This window comes from Sceloporus occidentalis, unplaced genomic scaffold (genome assembly GCF_023333645.1).
Source record: "Sceloporus occidentalis isolate IW3139 unplaced genomic scaffold, rSceOcc1.0.p SCAF_2, whole genome shotgun sequence".
NCBI lineage: Eukaryota > Metazoa > Chordata > Lepidosauria > Squamata > Phrynosomatidae > Sceloporus > Sceloporus occidentalis.
The window spans coordinates 158,083,742-158,102,195 of record NW_028316982.1 but is presented as its reverse complement, the minus strand read 5'-3'; the positions used below and the strand labels follow the sequence as shown (position 1 = coordinate 158,102,195).

The 18,454-nt window shown below is 42.0% G+C and overlaps 1 protein-coding gene across 3 annotated transcripts in view; it reads left to right on the top strand.

Moving 5' to 3' along the window:
• Window positions 1–18,454, top strand: part of LOC149319183 (gamma-glutamylaminecyclotransferase-like) — a 107,010-nt gene that overhangs the window by 74,878 nt on the left and 13,678 nt on the right. The window contains exon 1 of one of the 3 annotated variants that reach the window (XM_089511226.1): window positions 23–102. The exons of the other annotated variants lie outside the window; for them this stretch is intronic. The gene's annotated coding sequence lies outside the window, so the exon portion shown is untranslated. Of the gene's footprint in view, window positions 1–22; window positions 103–18,454 lie in introns of those variants that run through there. 3 annotated transcript variants of the gene reach the window in all.

Genomic DNA, 18,454 nt, shown 5'->3' with positions numbered 1-18,454 from the left:
TCCCCTGGGATGCCATTACTTATTTGCACGTGCCACCCTCCCAGCTTACTCTTATTACCTGGCAGAAGCCTTCCAGTGACTGGAGGCCCAGTCATTACACAGGTATGGAAGATAGTGGATCTATTCTGATGTCTCCTTTGCTTGCTTTCGAGTTTTTTAATAATCTTTGGTCATGATTTTTGTCTTCTTAATGTTCCACTGTGAACAAGCCTTTGCACTTTCTTCCTAGACTCTCTTCAGTAATCGTTCCAAGTCTTTGCTTTTTTCTGCTAGCAGTATGATGTCCTCTGCATATCTTAAATTGTTGAGGCTCCTTACTCCAATTTTCTTGCCTCCTTCTTCTGAGTCCAATCCTGCTTTTGATACATCCGGTGTACAAGTTAAGCAGATAGGATTATAAAATGAAGCCTTGCCCAACTTCTTTGCCAATTGGAATCCATTCCATTTCTCCCTATTCTGCCCTAACAGTAGCCTCTTGTCCCGAGTCAGGTTACTCATCAGGACAGTGAAATGTGGCACACCCATTTCTTCAAGCACAATCCATAGTTTTTCATGATCTACACCGGGGTAGGCAACCATTTTGAGCCGGGGGCCAGATTGCTGTCCCTCAGACAACTGGGGGGCCGAAGCCAAAAAATAAATAATTAAATATTTTTTTAAAAAATTAATTAAATAAATAAACCGGCACAAATGTAGGACAACATTTTCAAATGGTGGACACTTTTTTAAAAAAAGTGGAGGACATACAAAAAGATTTGCTGATTTTTAAAAAAATGTTAATATAAATGCATGTTTCTGAGGCGTCTATAGACAATTGCCCCCCTTGCCGCTGCGCGTGAGAGGCCAAAGGCCCCGGCGGCAATTGGCGGCAGGACCGGGCTGGGGCCGGTCCCAAGGCCTTGCCGGGCCACATCCGGCCCACGGGCCGCAGGTTGCCTACCCCTGATCTACACAATCAAAGGCTTTGCCACAATCTATGAAGCACAGGCAGGGTTTTCTTCTGAAATTCTTTGATGCAGTCTCCCAGCCAACATACATTTGCAATATGATCCCTTGTGCCTCATCCTCAGAACCTACTTTGGACATCTGGCATTTCTTGTTCCTGGATTATAAGCTCCCAAATGAGCGTTGTTCTTGTTGTGTGCATTCAAGTCCCTTCCACCTTACAACTACTCAAAGGTGAACTTGTAATAGGTTTTTCTTGGAAAGTTTCTTCAGCAGGGGTTTGCCATGATCATCATCTGAGGCTGAGAGATTGTGACTTGCCCGCCTTATATTTATTTATTGTACTTATTTGGAGTATTTACACCCCACTCTTCAGCTACAAAGGCTGTCAGAGCGGATTAATTTTTTTTTTTAATTAGACAGTTCCCTGCCCTCAGGCTTACAATCTAAAATAGACATGACACAAAAGGACAAGAGAATGGCGGTGGGGAAGGGGATCAAGTTCAGCAGTTCTTATTTCCCTCAGGGGCCATGGCCATGGCAGATGGGCTGAAGGCAGGGCCTTTCTCTTACTCTTGGCTAGGGCTGATGGAGCTGGACTGCCCCTCACCTCCTCTGAGGCTGGATGATGGTGGCTGGACTGCAGGAAGGGCAGCATAAAGCCCACCGTTTCCCAAAGCCCCAGAACAACAAATCACACTTAAATTGAATGAACTGGCATTATGCAGTTTAGACTTCAGTGATGTTTAAGTCCTTCAAGTTTTAATGGGTGAAAGTTAAATTGATTTAATTCAATAAATTAAATTTTCTCCAGTGAAATTAATGAGACCATGAAGAACTTGACTCTGAATTCTCGCTGCATAAAACTGCATACTAGAAGAATTCAGCTCCAACATGCCTAGAGAAAGGAAGAGAAAAACCAGCAGTATCTGCTAGACTTGAACCCCTTCCCCACTGCCATTCCCTTCTCCTTTTGTGCCATGTCTTTTTACAGTGCAAACCCCAGGGCAGGGAGCTGTCAAATTAGCCATTTATAAATCTCTCTGAGAGCCTTTGTGACTGAAGAGCAGGGTATAAATACTCTAAATAAATAAATACTCTAAAAATAAAAGAATTGCAAAAAGTTCTTTACCCAGCTGGTTTACAATTTAGCCAGAAGCAATGCAAACAAAAGAGAAGGAACAACAGTTCTTGATAACTGACAGGGCTGCACCACAAGCTGTCTACATTTGGCAATGGAGCTGAAGATCACGGTGTGCATTTTCATTAGTTAACTTTTTGTAACATTATCCTTATGATTTAAGATGATCACCTGTTATTATTTCAGAAACCAGAAGGCAAGATTTTGTATATCTGTACCATCAAGTGGCCTGTTGACTCACAGCAACCCATGAATTACATAGAGTTTTCTTAGCCCTGGCCAACCGCCTTTCCTCATACTCTATGTGTGTGTTTTTAAACTAGCATTAGCATTGGAAGATGGAGAAGGAAAACTGGAAAAATACAGAGTTTTGGTGCTGAACAGCAGCAGCATGACTGCACTAAACAATAAAGTTTGAGCTGGGAAAGAATAGGATTCACTTCAAGCCAATTCTACTGTAGCCATGTGTGCCTTCTTACAACAGACTGGGTAAACAGAAGCTGCCTCCAGATCCCTTAGAATGTGTGAACAACAAAAATAGAGACTGAAAGTGGGAAGCCAAATTAGCCTGTCTCACAAGCTCCCCCCAGCATGTTAAAAAAAACCTTACATCTTTTAAGTTTGGAAAGTACAGTTCTGTATGTTTGGAAATAATAAGCAAGGTGGAGAATGCTGGACATTGATGCCGGTCTGTCGAGGCTCTTGGTATTGGAAATGAAACAACTTGGTTGTTTCATTTCACAAGTGCATATTGTTAGATTTGAATAAAAGGTTCACCGAAACATGTTGAACTGCTCTTTTTTTGTGGTGTAGAGATGTATCCCTTTTCTTTCCCTGTTATTTATGTCTCTGGTAACAAATTTTCTGTTAAAAGAAGGAATGCCCAATAACACATCTGTTTCGTTAAGTGAAGTATGCCTGTATTATGTGCAAGGGATCTTGGATATTTTTGTGTAGATATTCTAATACCACCATTATATTCCACATTCCAGAGGCTTCCTATGTGCTTATTCTGTGCTTTGAATCCAAATTCTGTCTGTGGCTGTTTCTCAGTATCCCTCAGGACTGATCAAAGGAATCAGAGAGAAGGGCTATACAAGCATGCGCAGTGTGAAACCACCCTTTTCACCTTCACTGATCCCTGTGTTTTTGTAATACTGAGAATACCAATATATAAATCTTTAAATGCATGTATTTAGGACAGAGAAATACAATACTAACACACACATACCTTATATACTCGACTATAAATTGACCTCATGTATAAGTCGAGGGCAAGTTTTGGGGCCAAAATTATGGGTTTTGCTATGACCCGTGGATAGGTCGAGAGTAAAATTTAGAGGCACATAGCAAACAATCTAAAGGATGAAGCAAAGCAAACCAATGTCAAAGAACTTAGAAAATTCCAGCAGACATAACTCTTAGACTGGATGGATGAGAGAATAGAGGGGGTCGATGCTTCACAGATTATATTGCTTTTCACCACAAGACAGTTCCTTCTTTTAAATAAGAGTTAAGATACAGTACTTAACATTGATCCGTGGATAAGTCGGCTCAGGGTTTTTTGGGTCAATTTTTTAACCTAAATTTCTAGACTTATAATGAGTATATACAGTATATGTGTACCTGTATCTCACATAGTTGTTACTCAGAGGAAAGATTTTGTTCATGCTTGTCAACTGCAGGACTATTTTAAAAGTATTATCTGGTGTATAACCATATCCATTGCTGTGGGAGTAACTTTATGGCAACACCCTTTTGCAAGTGTTCTTTCTGAAATATGTTATTAAGCTAATATGCTGTGACATACAGGTCTGTCTTAATAGAACAGGTTCACCTGGATGACTACTGGGGGCCCTTTCACACTACACAGTCACAGCACTGTGATACAATTTAATTGTCATTATTCCATCCATGGAATCCTGGGATTTTCAGTTTAGATAAAGGTATGTAAAGTTCTCAGTGGGTGAGCTCTGGTGCCTCATCAAACTAGACATTCCCTATGATGTAGCCAAAGCAGTTAATATGGAATCATAGTGCTAAAAGTGTGCAATGTGAAAAGATCTTTGGGATATTCCATTGTTGGATAAAGCATGTTGCTTCCTTTATTTTGTGTTTATTTTGTTCCTTTTGTTCCATTAGGTGGTTGCTGGGCACCAATATGCTTCATTTAAGGCAATTTTTAGACATAAAGCTAACCCATGGTTAGTATTACAAGAAGTGACTTAATTCAAAGGCATAACCACCTTCGTTTGGATTGGTATGCAAAGAAATATTATAGCACCTTTCATGATAGCTAAGAGAGGTTTGTAGCATAAGCTTCCCTAAACCAAATCTACTTCATGAGCTGTATGGCAATGAGCCTCAGGCTTGTACACCCTCTTCTCCTCTCCACCACACCTGCAAAGCTTCCATTCTTGCTCCAAATTAGATGCATTTAGTTTGTTTTCTGAACCGTAAACAGTGGTTAATCTTAACTATGGTTAGTTTCAAATCTTAGAAATACTACTTTTTAGACTAGAACTTCCAGAAACCTCAAGAGCTATGCTATGTCTGAAAATTGTGAAAATTATAGTCCAAAAAATAATATTTTCAAGTTCAGATTTTTAAAACCCATCGTTACAATCTGTACTTCGAAGCTGATTTCCTTCCACTAATCATAACTAAGGTTAAACACAGTATGTCTGGATTCAGGCAAGACAATAAACTGTAGTTAATCTAAGGAACTGAAATTTCCAAACCTCTGTTTGTGGAGTGGAAGGAGTGGATGAAGCTGTGACTCGTTCTATAATGTTACCCTAACCTTCTCCTTTTGTGTCATGTCTTTTTAGATTGTAACCCGAGGGCAGGGAACCGTCTAATTAAAAAGATTGTATGTACAGCGCTGTGTAAATTTACAGCGCTTCATAAATAAAGGTTAATAATAATACCATGGTTTGACACTATATCTAACTGAGCCTAAAATGAAGTGTGTTTCCTTTTGCAGGAAAACAGATGGCAGTGTTCAGGCTAACAGATTTATTGTGATAGGAGCTACTCTGGACTAGAGTCCACCATCAAATGGACTGAGCTCTAGTCCACAAAAGCTTATGTCATAATATATCATGCTAGATTTTAAGGTGTGACAAGACTGCTGTTGTTTTTATTCCTGCTTGCTTTACAGGGCTAAGGAAACAGACATATCCTCGCCACAATATCATCAGTATTCTAAGGAGTTGCCTTTCGAAACCATGTGGAAACTTTAGTGGATTCAAAACCCTGTGACCAGAGGGCTGGTATCAGGGAACACGTAATGCTCTTGTTGAAATAGCTTCTCTGGCTGCCAGTTTGTTTCTGGGTGTGATTCAAAAGGCCTGTGTTCCCCGGCGGCCGATCTAGAGATCTGGACTGATCCTGGCCCTAAGGGGCTTTAATCCAGTCTAAAATGACCTGCTGTTTGTTGCAGAGTTTCCTGGAAACTCCCCAGCAATAGCTGGCAGACCAGATGGCCCCATGCATCCCATACCTACTGCCACCACTGTCTATTCTGAAGGCTCCCACCGTGGCCTCTGATGTCAAAGAGAGTTTTAAGGTCTTCGGAGTAGATCTTTCAGTCCCATCATTGTATCGATACACTTGGTGAGGACACAGGAGAGAGCCTTCTCAGTGGCCGCTCTCAAGTTGTGGCTTTCTCTCCCACCAACTCTCCTTCCACCATCAGGGAAATACCTTTTTATTAGAACAGGCATTTGGTGACCAGTTTGCTATACAGAAGGGTATTTTAATGGTGTGTACTGTACTTAATTATTGTAAGTGCCTGTTTTAAAATGTTTTTACACTGTTCTAAAGTGCTGGTGTTTTAATGCAACAGTTTATTTTATTTTTACAAGTTGTCATTAGGTTTTGAGATGTACCATGTTTTTAATTCATTTTGTTTGCTGCCTTGGGTCCCCTGTCAGGAAAAGGGTGGGATATACACTTGTCCCTCCATATTCACTAGGGTTAGAGGCACAAGACCCCCATGAATATGGAAAAACCTCATATAGCAAAAATACCATGTTTTTACCTGAGAGGACACCTCTCTAAGAATCTCTAGGTCCTCCAGTACAACTCTGTGGTCAATATCAAAGCCGCAAATATGGAGGGATGAGTGTAAATAAATAAATGGTATGCTCTGAGATAAATTGCTGATGCTGTTCTGGGCTTCCTTTCTATATTTCTTTTCCTGGAAGTATATCCCCACTGAACTAAGATTTATGAATCGACACAGGACTGTGCCATTAATCTCTTTTTTCTGATCCATTCTGAGCAAATTAAGAGTAAATACTGCTTGCTTTGTGTTTAGTCTTCAACTGGTTAGGGACAGGCATGGGAATGGTTTGAAGTGCTACAGAGCTTCAAATACATTATCGATTTAAGGAGTAATGCTTATTCCCCGTTCATTCCATCTTGATGGTTCTAGTAAGCTTTATTCTCCCAAAGGGTGAGTTAGAGTGGGGATTACATTTTTTTTTTTTTTTGCATAGTTTGGTCTTTCTCTTGATGCTAACAGTATCAGGAAGCAACCAAACCCTAATTAATCTTAAACCTTAATCTCTAAGGAAGCACAAACTGCCACTTATTGCTGTTAATAGGGGGGGGAGCTAATACAAATGAAATATTACAAGATAGATAACTACTGTATTAGAGTGCAAAGTGCAGCTATAGATAAATAAGTGATTATAAAATATGGCTTGTAAGATGAAATAGAAAAATCTGCATTTTAAAACACATATACACACAAAACTCTGCCTATGGAAAGCTAATTTCTGATGTAATTGCTCCTTTCAATAGGATACAGTGGTAATAAACTATTTATTACCTTAATTCACAAGCCATAAAAACAGCAGGACACACATTTGTTTGTTGGATTGGTCTGTGCTCGGTATCTGCAGACTTGCCATCTGTGGATTCAAGCATCCGCGGACAGCAAACCCACGTTGTCCCCAAAGGCAGCATGTGTACGCAGCCACATTGCTAAACAAATCACTTATTTATATATTTCATGTAGACTATTTATACCCTGCTCTTCAGCCACAGAGGCTCTCAGAGCAGCTTACAGATGGCTGGCAAGTATTATTAGAGCAAAACAAGCTTCATTTATATACCGCTTCATACCCTCTAAGCAGTGTCTAAGCGGTTTACAACTGTAAGCTAATTTGCCCCCAACAATCTGGGTACTCATTTTAGCCACCTCGGAAGGATGCAAGCCTGAGTCAAGCTTGAGCCCTTTTGCTGGTCTTGAACTCGCAACCTTGTGGTTTTGAATGAGTGGCTGCAATACAGGCATTTAACCACTGCGCCACCAGAACTATGGACCATAGAAAATTAACAGAATATTATCGCCTCTATCTGAGAGATGATCCAAAGATTAAAGAAGGGGTGAAAATTAATTGTTAGGTCCAGAGGAGCAGAAAGGGCAGGGAAGGCAGAACAAAGAAAAGTATAAGGTGAGTACATGATAAAGGAGGATGAGATGTAAACCACTTTAGGACTACAAACAAATCCAACTGTTGTGGGGCAAAGACTAGTGATGGAGCATATTGTAGAAGACGGCTGGGACTGGCTGTTTCAGCATAGACAAGAAAGGTGAAGGAAACCTGGGCATGGGTGGGAGAGAACTAAAGCTGCCAGGAAAAAGGAAAACAATCTGACCGTGTGCATGCTATGACAGTGGGCACAACTGAGTAGTGATGAGACAAAAAGTATCTGTTAAAATATATTTCTAAATTGTATTGAAAATGTTCAGATGTGTCAATGGTTAACTAAGGTTTAAAATGGTTCCTGTTGAAGGCCAGAAAGTCTAGGCCCGGAAGAGCAAGTCTTCAAGGACATGTGCTGAGACATAATATCAACAAATGTATTATTGTTATGCTTTTGTGTAGTGTGGTGACTTCATGGGAAAGAGGTGTGTCCACTTGGTGGGAAAGTTGATCTTGTGAGAGAACAAAGACTGATGTCACATTCAAGCTTCTCGCATGGACTCTAAAAGAGTATAGATGTATAGTAGCTTGCTGTAAAGTGTAAATAGCAACAAAGTTAATAAACCCTCATTTGAGTGAAAATCTGTGTTGAAGTTACTTTGATATTGAGTAGCTGAGAAGACTACATCTGTTCCAGTTGGTACCAGTTCAGAACCACCGGTAACAAGAGACATCAACCATCCCAAAGATCTTTTTCTCTAACAAGTGGTAGCAGAGGATGGTTAGGATGGTTGCCGAGATGGTTTGCCTGAGGATGGTTCCCAGGATGGTTGCCAAGCTGGTGTGCTGAGATGGTCTTCTGGAGGGTCTGCTGTTGCTGAAGTTCCTGTTCCACTGAGAATCTGCTGTGGAGTTTTTCTTCCAGCTGTAAGTTAGCTCTGTGTTGTTCATCTGTCCTGTGCCGGGAGGCAAATGGGAAGATAACAGTGTTTGTTGGACATTTTGCTGGGACTCTTGGCTGTTTTGCCGTTTGCTTTGAATCATGGAGGCGGCAGCAAGATTTCCCAAGTTAAACAACAACAATTACAGCTCTTGGGCTGTTTACACAGAATCGCTGTTGGTCCGTGAGGGTCTCTGGCGTGTTGTGGAACAAGGTCCTACTGAGGCTACACGTGCTGATGATTCAAAGGCACGAGCTACAATTTTACTCACTGTTGAGCCTAACCAGATTAATCATGTGAGGCTCAAGACTAGTGCTAAAGCTGTCTGGGACACTTTGAAGAATGTGCATGAAAGTAGCACTGCCTTGTCCAGGATGCTCTGTTGCAAAAGGTTATATGCTTGCAAGATGCAAAGTAACCAAGATCCTGAGAAGCATTTGGAGGAAATGCATGACCTGTTTGCACAAGTGCAGCTGAGAGGTGTCACCTTGCCTGAGGAGCAAAAGGCGTACATCTTGCTTGGGAGTTTGTCCCAAGACTTTGAGCACATATTGCATAGCTTCCAAGGGATGACTGAAGACCAGATGACTGCTGAGTTGGTGTCGGCGCGCGTCTTGGAGGAGAGCCAGCGACGGAAGTCAGAAGGGCTCCAGAGGCAGCAGCGACAGATACCAAAGGTATTCAACCCACTGGAGGTTGTGGAGAATTGCCAGCAGGAGAAGGCTGCAGTGTCCAAGTCTTGTTTCTATTGCAAGAAGCCAGGGCACGTCCAAAAGAACTGTTGGAAGTTGGCAGCATCGAAGAAGAAGCAGGGAAAAGGTGCTAGTTGCAGGAGTGGAGCGGCAGTTGTGGCTGGGGTCAATGACTGCAAAGCCCATCAAGCAGCCACAGTGAGTTCAGTCTGGATGCTGGATTCTGGGGCTTCTAACCATATGTGTAATGACAATAAGCTCTTGAAAGCTAAGTCTGTGTCAAATGTTCAGTCTGTTGCAATGGCTGATGGTGTTCCCAGAGAGGTAAAACATATGGGTACTGTACATGTTCCTAGTTTTGGGGAAGATTTTGAAAATGTTTTGTGTGTTCCCAAATTGAAGAATTGTCTTGTTAGTGTGTCTGCATTAACAACAGATGGGTATGCTTTGAAATTTGAAGGAGATAAATGCATAATTAGCAAAGGGAACAAGGTATGTGCAAAAGCACAAAAGAAAAATAAATTGTATTTTATGCTTGATAAAGCTGAGTGTGCCAGTGTCAGTAATGTGCCTTTACATGCAGATTGTGCACATTATTTTCACAGAGTGTTTGGTCATATAGGGTTTTCAGGTTTGGAAAAGCTAGGAGAGGTTTGTCCTGAGTTCAAAATGAATTCTTGTCCTAATCATCTTGATTGTTCTGTTTGCAGTAAGATCAAATTGAAAGCTTTTCCAGTGGCCAAGCAAACAAAATGTGTCACCAAAAGGCCGTTTGAGGTGGTGCATGCTGATTTGGCTGGGCCTTTAACTAAAACTGTTGGGGGAAGTCAGTATTTTCTGGTAATTGTAGACAGGCACACAAGGTACTCCTATGTGAAAGTCTTGAAGGAGAAAAGTGAGGTTGCTGAAGTCTTCAAAGACTGGGTGAATCAAATAGAGCGCCAATTTGAGTACAAAGTGGGTTCTTTGGTCACTGACAGAGGAGGCGAATTTTTATCTTCTGACCTTAAGAATTGGTTGCAGAAGAAAGGTATACGTCACAACACCACTAATCCTGCAGTTCCACAGGAAGATGGGTTGGCAGAGAGACGTATTGGTGTTTTGAAGCAGATGAAAGACTGTATGTTATTGGATGCTAATGTTTCTGAAAAATTTTGGGGTGAAGCAGTTTTAATGGCTAACCATATAGCAAATAGGGTGTGGAATTCAGCCGTGAAGCAAACACCTTATCAGATGCTACATGGTAGACCACCAAACTTAAAATACCTGAGGGTGTTTGGGCAATTTGCAAATGTGTTTGTGCCAGCAAAATTCAGAAAGAAGGGTGAACGTAAATGGAAAAGGTTGATGTTTGTGGGTTATTCTGGCAACAGTTATAAATTTTACCAGGGTCATGGGAGAATTTTGTTGTCCAGAAGTGCCAATTTTGAGAAACATTCTGGCTGGGAGAGGTTGCATTCCAATCAGGAAGTGTTTCTGCGACTGGGGCAAAGTGCTGGAAATGGAGGGGTAAGACAGCCCACAATGTCCACAATGTCTCCAGAGGAGGAGAAACCCAGTACTTCACAACACACTCAAACACAGCCAACACTACACACACCCATCACCACAAGTCAGTTTGAAGTTGTGTCAAAGAAGGACACTGAGGTGCAAACTAGTTCAGAAAGTGAGGATGAGAGAGGTAGAACAAAGGTGTTGATTCCTAGGAGGTCTCAGAGAGTGAGAAAGCCTCCTGACAGATTTGTTGTTCAGACTGCAACTGCTTGTTGTGCAGTGGCTGATGAGCCTGAGAGTTTTGAAGAGTTGCAGAAGTTTCCTAAGGAGGAGAAAGACAAATGGTTTTCTGCTATGGACCAAGAATTCTTGTCTCTAGTTGAGAAGCAGGTTTTTGATATTGTTGATAGGCCTAAAGACCACAAGGTTGTGGGTTGCAAGTGGGTCTATAAGAAGAAGGAAATGCCTGATAATAGTCAAAAGTACAAAGCCAGGTTGGTAGCTAAAGGGTTCACACAGCAAAGGTTTGAGAATTTTGACAAAACTTTCTCACCTACTGCAAAGCCAGAAAGTTTGAGATTAGTGCTTGCATTAGCTGTGAGGCAAAGAAAAGTGGTAAGGCATTTTGATTTTGAGACGGCTTACCTAAATGCTAAGCTTGAGGAGGAAATTTACATGGAACAACCTCCTGGTTTTGGTAGTAATACTGAGACAAAAGTGTGTAAGTTGAATAAAGCGTTGTATGGCTTGAAACAAAGTGCACGTTGCTGGAATCAGTGTATTCATGCTGAGCTTGAAAGGCTTGGGTTTAAACGAAGTGTTGCAGATGCTTGTGTTTACACTAGAGGAGGGGTAGTTCTTGTGATTTATGTGGATGATCTTTGTGTAACAGCTAATTCAGAACAAGAAGTGCAAGAGGTACAAAAGGAATTGTCTCAGAAGTTTGCATTGAAGGACTTGGGAAATCTGAAAGCTTACCTAGGGATAGAAGTAGAGTGGACAGATGATGGCAGATGTCTGTTGAGTCAGAAGAAAAAGATTGAGAGGCTGATTGAGAAGTGTGGATTGCAGGATGCAAAGCCTGTGAAAAGCCCAATGACTCCTGGTTATGCCAGTGCAGAGTCTGCTGAATTGTTTGATAATCCTGAGTTGTACAGAAGTGTAATTGGTAGTTTGTTGTTCATTGCTAACAATACACGGCCTGATATTTCTTTTGCAGTTGGTTTATTGAGTAGAAGTGCAAATAGTCCAAAGGTGGATGATTGGACGGCTGTGAAACATGTTTTGAGGTATTTGAAAGGTAGCAAGAACAAGAAGCTTGTGTTTCAAGGAAGTGAAGAGAATCTAGTGTGTTACGCAGATAGTTCTTTTGCAAGTGAGGCAGAAAAGAAGTCAATAACAGGAATTGTGATTAAGTTTGCAGGTAGTCCAGTTGTTTGGAGAAGTAGAAAACAGAATTGTGTAGCACTTAGTACTTCAGAAGCAGAATTTGCTGCATTGTCTGATTTGTCTGGAGAGATAGTTTGGATTAGACAGTTGTTAAGTGATCTGGGAGAAAATTGCACTGAGCCTACTTTGGTTTTTGAGGATTCACAATCATGTATTGGGATGGCAGAGGCTGAGAATTTGAAGTGCAGGACTAAGTACATTGGAGTAAGGTACCAGAATGTAAGAGAGTTAGTTCAGAATGGTATCCTAAAGATAGAGTACATTGACACAAGGGATAACTTGGCAGATGTTTTGACAAAGGCACTTTCTGGAGAAAGACATGAACAACTTTCTTGTGCAATTGGTATGGTTCCTTAACTCCACAAAGATATAAATGTAAATACACAGTGTTATTCCACATCTGTACATTTTGGAGGGGCATGTTAAAATATATTTCTAAATTGTATTGAAAATGTTCAGATGTGTCAATGGTTAACTAAGGTTTAAAATGGTTCCTGTTGAAGGCCAGAAAGTCTAGGCCCGGAAGAGCAAGTCTTCAAGGACATGTGCTGAGACATAATATCAACAAATGTATTATTGTTATGCTTTTGTGTAGTGTGGTGACTTCATGGGAAAGAGGTGTGTCCACTTGGTGGGAAAGTTGATCTTGTGAGAGAACAAAGACTGATGTCACATTCAAGCTTCTCGCATGGACTCTAAAAGAGTATAGATGTATAGTAGCTTGCTGTAAAGTGTAAATAGCAACAAAGTTAATAAACCCTCATTTGAGTGAAAATCTGTGTTGAAGTTACTTTGATATTGAGTAGCTGAGAAGACTACATCTGTTCCAGTTGGTACCAGTTCAGAACCACCGGTAACAAGAGACATCAACCATCCCAAAGATCTTTTTCTCTAACAGTATCTTTTGAGAGGGCTGTGCAGAATAACTGCCATGCCCTTTTGGCAGTGAATGTGTTTAATCTTGATGAATACATTCCTGAAGAATGACCTTTTTTCCCTAAACAATACAGTATTTGCTATACTATACTTCCAAAAGCCATAATTCTATGGTTGATCTGTCCAGAGGCCCGCTTCTATTCTGCATCTGCAAGCAGGAGTATCATTGTAGAAAGAGTTAGATAGAACATTGTTACTTAAAATAAGTTCTCTTCTGGGTCAACCCCCACCTATCAAATGTTAGTCTGAAAAGAAAGATGTGGTGCATAAGGAGAACTACAAGGGATTTCACAGCTGAGAAGCAACCTGTGAAGCTGGTGGTAAAACATGTGGAAAGGAAAGTGTTAAGATGTCAGTATTTGTAGGGATATCCAAGTATCCGGTAGTGGTTTGAATGGAAGTCCCCCTGTGACCAAGGCAGTCTTCCCATCAATGCTTTAAGGCTGTCTTTTCACCTCATAAGCATCCAAAGACCGCTTGGTTTTTGACACTTGCCCCACTTCTACTCTTAGTACAGTTGCCCCTCAGTATCTGCAGACTTGCCATCTGCACATCCAAGCTTTTGCGGATAGCATGTCCATGTTATCTGCAATGGCGGCCTACGCACACGGCTACATTCACATTAGGGACAGCCCCTTGTGTCTTTGGTGGTGCGTGCATGTGGCTATGTCACCATTAAGTCCCGTTGTAGTCAGTGATGGCACTGTCACACGCATGCATTGCTATTGGGGACAATATGGGCATGAGCATCTGCGAATTTTGGTATCTGTGGGGAGGGGATCTGGAACGGATCCCTCGCAGCTACCAAGAGCCAACTGTACACTTTCCTTTAAATGAATTAGGGTTGGGGGGGCCCAGTGTCCTTCTCTTACATGTGTTTTCTTTTTGGTAGCGTGCTATTTGTAAAGTTATTGTTATAAATTCACTCAGGCCAATACTCTTCTGGAAACAATTAAATATTAACTTTATTTACAAGCAGGTGTTGAGCTTGTATCTTTTCAAGATTGTTTCACAGATCATATGGGCCTGTTACAGACTGCCAAAATAAAGCTGCTTCAGGTCTCTTTGGAGGTATGCTGTTTAAATGATGCAGGCATCCTAAGAATCCGGAAGCTGCACCAAAGCTGCCCTCCAGTGCTTAGGAATGGAGTGTGCTTTGGCGTGACTTCCGGACTCTTAGGATGCATGCATCATTTAAACAGCATACCTCCAAAGAGACCCAAAGCAGCTTTATTTTGGCAGTCTGTAACAGGCCATGGTTACAGTAGTTACAGTACTTTAATAGTTCCAAGTTATTCCCTATTCAGTTCCCTGAGTCTTGCTTCTTTTAAACATCTTCTCTGGTGCAGTTAATCTTCTTCCCCTTTAACAGAAGTATTAATTCCGCTAACATGCTCTGGCCTGAATTCCAACTCAGAGCTCTCAGAATGAAAAAGCTCTGAACTGCTCTGAATTGATTCTGATGTAAAGACCTTAACGCTAGACATGAGGATCATAGGGTGAAAGGTATGTCAAAACAACAACAACAACAACAACAACTTTGTCTACGTAAGAAGGACTAATAAACTGAACATTTTTCTGGACCTGGTCCTGATATGTTCCATAATTTGTTTTATACTTGGTGAAGAGAACAAATTTTTCTTTCTTTCTTAGTACATTTCTTATATAATAAGAGCAACTGATGTGGAGGAGCTTTATTCCTGCTGCTTGAGCCAACCTTGCCAAATATATTTGCTACCTTTGGATATCTGGAATAGGGAATAGCTTAAATAATTTATTCTTCTTATTTATTTATTTATTTATTTATTTATTTATTTTCTAGTCAGTTCTCCCAGCAGAGCACTCAAAGCGGCTTACAACAAAGTATAGTTAGAAAAACTTAATAGAGAAGTTTTTAAAAACCATAATAATTCTGTTAAAATACAAAGTTAAAAAAGGTTAAAACACATTTTTAAAAATAATAGAAAAGATAGAACCACAGCATATCCCATTAAAAGCTTCTTCTGCCACAAGAACCAAAAGCCTGCCTAAATAACCTCTGAAAACCTATTTTGAGAGAAAAGAAGGATATAGATCAAGTAAATAAATAAGTCATCCCTCCTTTCTTACGTACTTGAGATCTGCGATATTGAATATTCAAAGAGGGGTAGCCTCCATTATTTTCAATGGGGTGTGCCCCTGTGACATGCGCCCCATTCAAGCCTATGGGACTTGAATATCTGTGAGTCTCCGTTTTTTGGGGGGGTAGCTTCCGGAATGGAGCCCCCACGAAAACAGAGGGCTGACTGTAGTTCTTTGCCTGCTGGTGGAAAAACTGCAGAGAGGGCCAACTGAACTTACTGTGGCAGAGAGTCCTACAACCTGGCAGCAGCCATAGACAAAGCTGTCTCCCATGTCCACATCAGATGTCTCTGTGTTGCTGGAGAGATCAGGAGCAAGCCCTCCCTCACAGATCTTAAAACTTGGATGCACTCAAATAGCAAAATATAGTCTTTATAGCACTTAGATTTCAAGATGTGACCGCCGTGGCAGATTGCTTGGTTATTTATTCAGGGTTTCAGAGGGCGGTATGAAATACAAAGATTACCCTATGAACAAAATATAAATAAAAGCAAAAATCTCTGAGGGGGAAGCCATGGCCACCTGTTAAAACAAAAACTGTGAGTAATTTTTTCCGGATCCAGTTTTAATTGGCCTTGAAGTATATAGTTGTGGTATATTGATACAAGCAGACCTAACTGATCACTTCTTGTATTACCTATAGCAGTGGTTTCCAAACTTTGGTCCTCCAGGTGTTTAGGACTTTAATTCCCAGAAACCCGAGGCAGGATGACCAACAGTCAGGAATTCAGGGAGCCAAGGTCTCTCATGATAGGAAAGATCTGTATATCCCTGGGAAATTATTAGAACCTTCCATTGCACTCCACTTCTCTGTGTCCTGTATTTAAATGGCAATGCTTCCTTCCCTCTACTGTCCAATGGATTCTCCTTTGCATTGTGGAAATCAATTACAAATATAGGTGTCTGTGTGAAATGCCCACTTACCCCTTAATATTGTTTTCTCTACTGTAGGAACTGTTTGATAGGTTGGGCTGCAGTTCTCATCCATTTCAGCCAGTGGTCAACAATGATGGGTGTTGTAGTCCAAAATACCTAAATAAGTCAAGGTTTTCAGAGACTGATTTAATACAATGATGTCTTGAGTGTTGCTCTCAGTGATCAAGAACAGATGCAGTTTAGGGACTTGGGGGCTGAACAGACTGCTCCTAAGGGGTGGCCTGCAGCTGCCCCTTTCAGCACCGGATTGGGGCTGTGGCAACTACATGCTACAGCCCCGATCTGGCCTTTCCACTGCACAAAATGGAGCTGCAAAAAGCGACTCCTTTTTGTGCCGCAGAAAGGGTGCTATAGCTTCCGGTGCCATGGTTTTTCAGTGCTCCTTTAGCACTGCATCATCTGGATGCAACGCCAGAGGAGTGCCGTAACGCTGTCCGCCATGTGGTAGGGTGCATGGCATCATGCTGCTATGCGGGCAGAGTCGGGGTGTGCGTCATGCGGACACCATGCCCCCACTCTGCCTGTGTGCCAGCCTTTGATGCTGGCCTGTCAAGGCTCTTGGTATTGGAAATCCTCCCACCCCCATTGTCACTGTTGCCATTGCTGGGAAGGACAACATCAGTTTGGTGGATAGGCTTCTGCCAGTAATTGTCTGGCTTTTTAAAGGGAACATTACAAGATACCCATGGCTATCAGCAACAGCAACAGATAACAGATTGCTTTAAAAATAACTAATTAACTAAAGAAAATTGTACCTTGGACCTTGATGCATGATTTCAGGATAGTTTGTGAGAAGACAGTTGTTTTATGTGTTTCCTTCTTTTATTTCTTTTCAGAGATGATTGTATCATTCTTTTTGATAGACCTGTTGCCTGTACACAGGGTTGCCATAATTTGCTACTACCAAACCAGAACAAAATGTAGGACAAATGTGGGACAAAAGTTGCCCAAACTGTAGGATATTCATGAAAAATGGAGGGCACAACCAACTAAAAGCCAAAAATATTAATATATATTTTTTAAAAAAATAATATAAATGCTTATTTACAAAAAAACTGTCAAAATGGGGAAGATTTTGGCATTCTTCCTAGACAGAAGGCACAAAACAACAAACATAATAAAATACAAATCAGGATGTAGAATTCAAAGATATAGAGATCTTGTTGTACCTGTGAAACTAAATGCATCTGAGGAAGCAGACTTTAGTCTAGGAAAGCTCATGCTTCTTGCTGCAGTGGCCTCCCTCTATCTGCTTGGGGCCCAGCCACTTGGCTGGGCCCCACGTGGCTCTGGTGCCTCAGGAGGAGGCCTTGCTGCTGCGGCCTCATTCCTTAGGGCCCAGTCAGCTGGCTCCGTCCCGTGCGGCTCCACCGCCGCTGGAGTAGGCCTTGCCACCGCAGCCTCCTTTCTTGGGTCTCAGCCGGCTGGCTCAGGCCCCATGTGGCTCCGCCACCATGGAGTAAGCCTTGCTGCCCCGACCTCCTTCCTTGGGCCCCAGCTAGCTGGCTGAGGCCCTGCATGGCTCCTCTGCCACTGAAGGAGGCCTTGCTGCCCCGGCCTCTTTCCTTGGTCTCGGTCAGCTGGCTGAGGCCCTGTGTGACTCCTCTGCTGCTGAAGGAGGCCTTGCTGCCCTGGCGTCCTTTCTTGGGTCCCAGCTAGTGGCTGAGGCCCTGCGCAGCTCTGCTGCCAGTGGAGTAGGCCTTGCTGCCATCAGTGGAGGCTCCACCCCGAGCCCCCCCCCCCCCCCCGAGCCCAGAGAGGCCTAGCAAGGCAACTAGGCCTTGTATCATGCTGCTGCACTAAAAATGTGGCAATAAATAATGGCAAAGCAGAGGAGGAGGAGGTGGAAGCTGGGACCTCTCCACTTGGTCTTAAATGCTAGTGCTCGTTTGAACATTTGCTGTCTATCCCTTAGATCAAATCGGTGGTTCTCATATGGTGTAAAATTTATACATGTGTTGAGTAAGCATATTTATCACACTTACAGTCTACTTTTTCTGCAAATGAGAAGGAGGCCAGGCTGCTTTTCTGCACTCTATCCTTTCACCAGTGTGGCGTAGTGGCCTGAGTGTTGGACTATGACTCTAGAGACCCATGTTTGATTCCATCTTGGCAATGAAACCTGCTGGGTGTTGCATGCTCTCAGCTTTAGGGGAAGCAATGGCAAACCTCCTCTGAACATCTTGCCAAGAAAACCCCATTATAGAGTCACCTTAGGGTCACAGTAAGTCAGAAATGACTTGAAAGCACACAATGACAACAACAAAAATAATAACAACAAACCCTTACAACTGCTGGTCAGAGAGGTACAAGATCACCCACATAGTGGGAATTTGAATTTGTCTGTCCTCGTTGTCA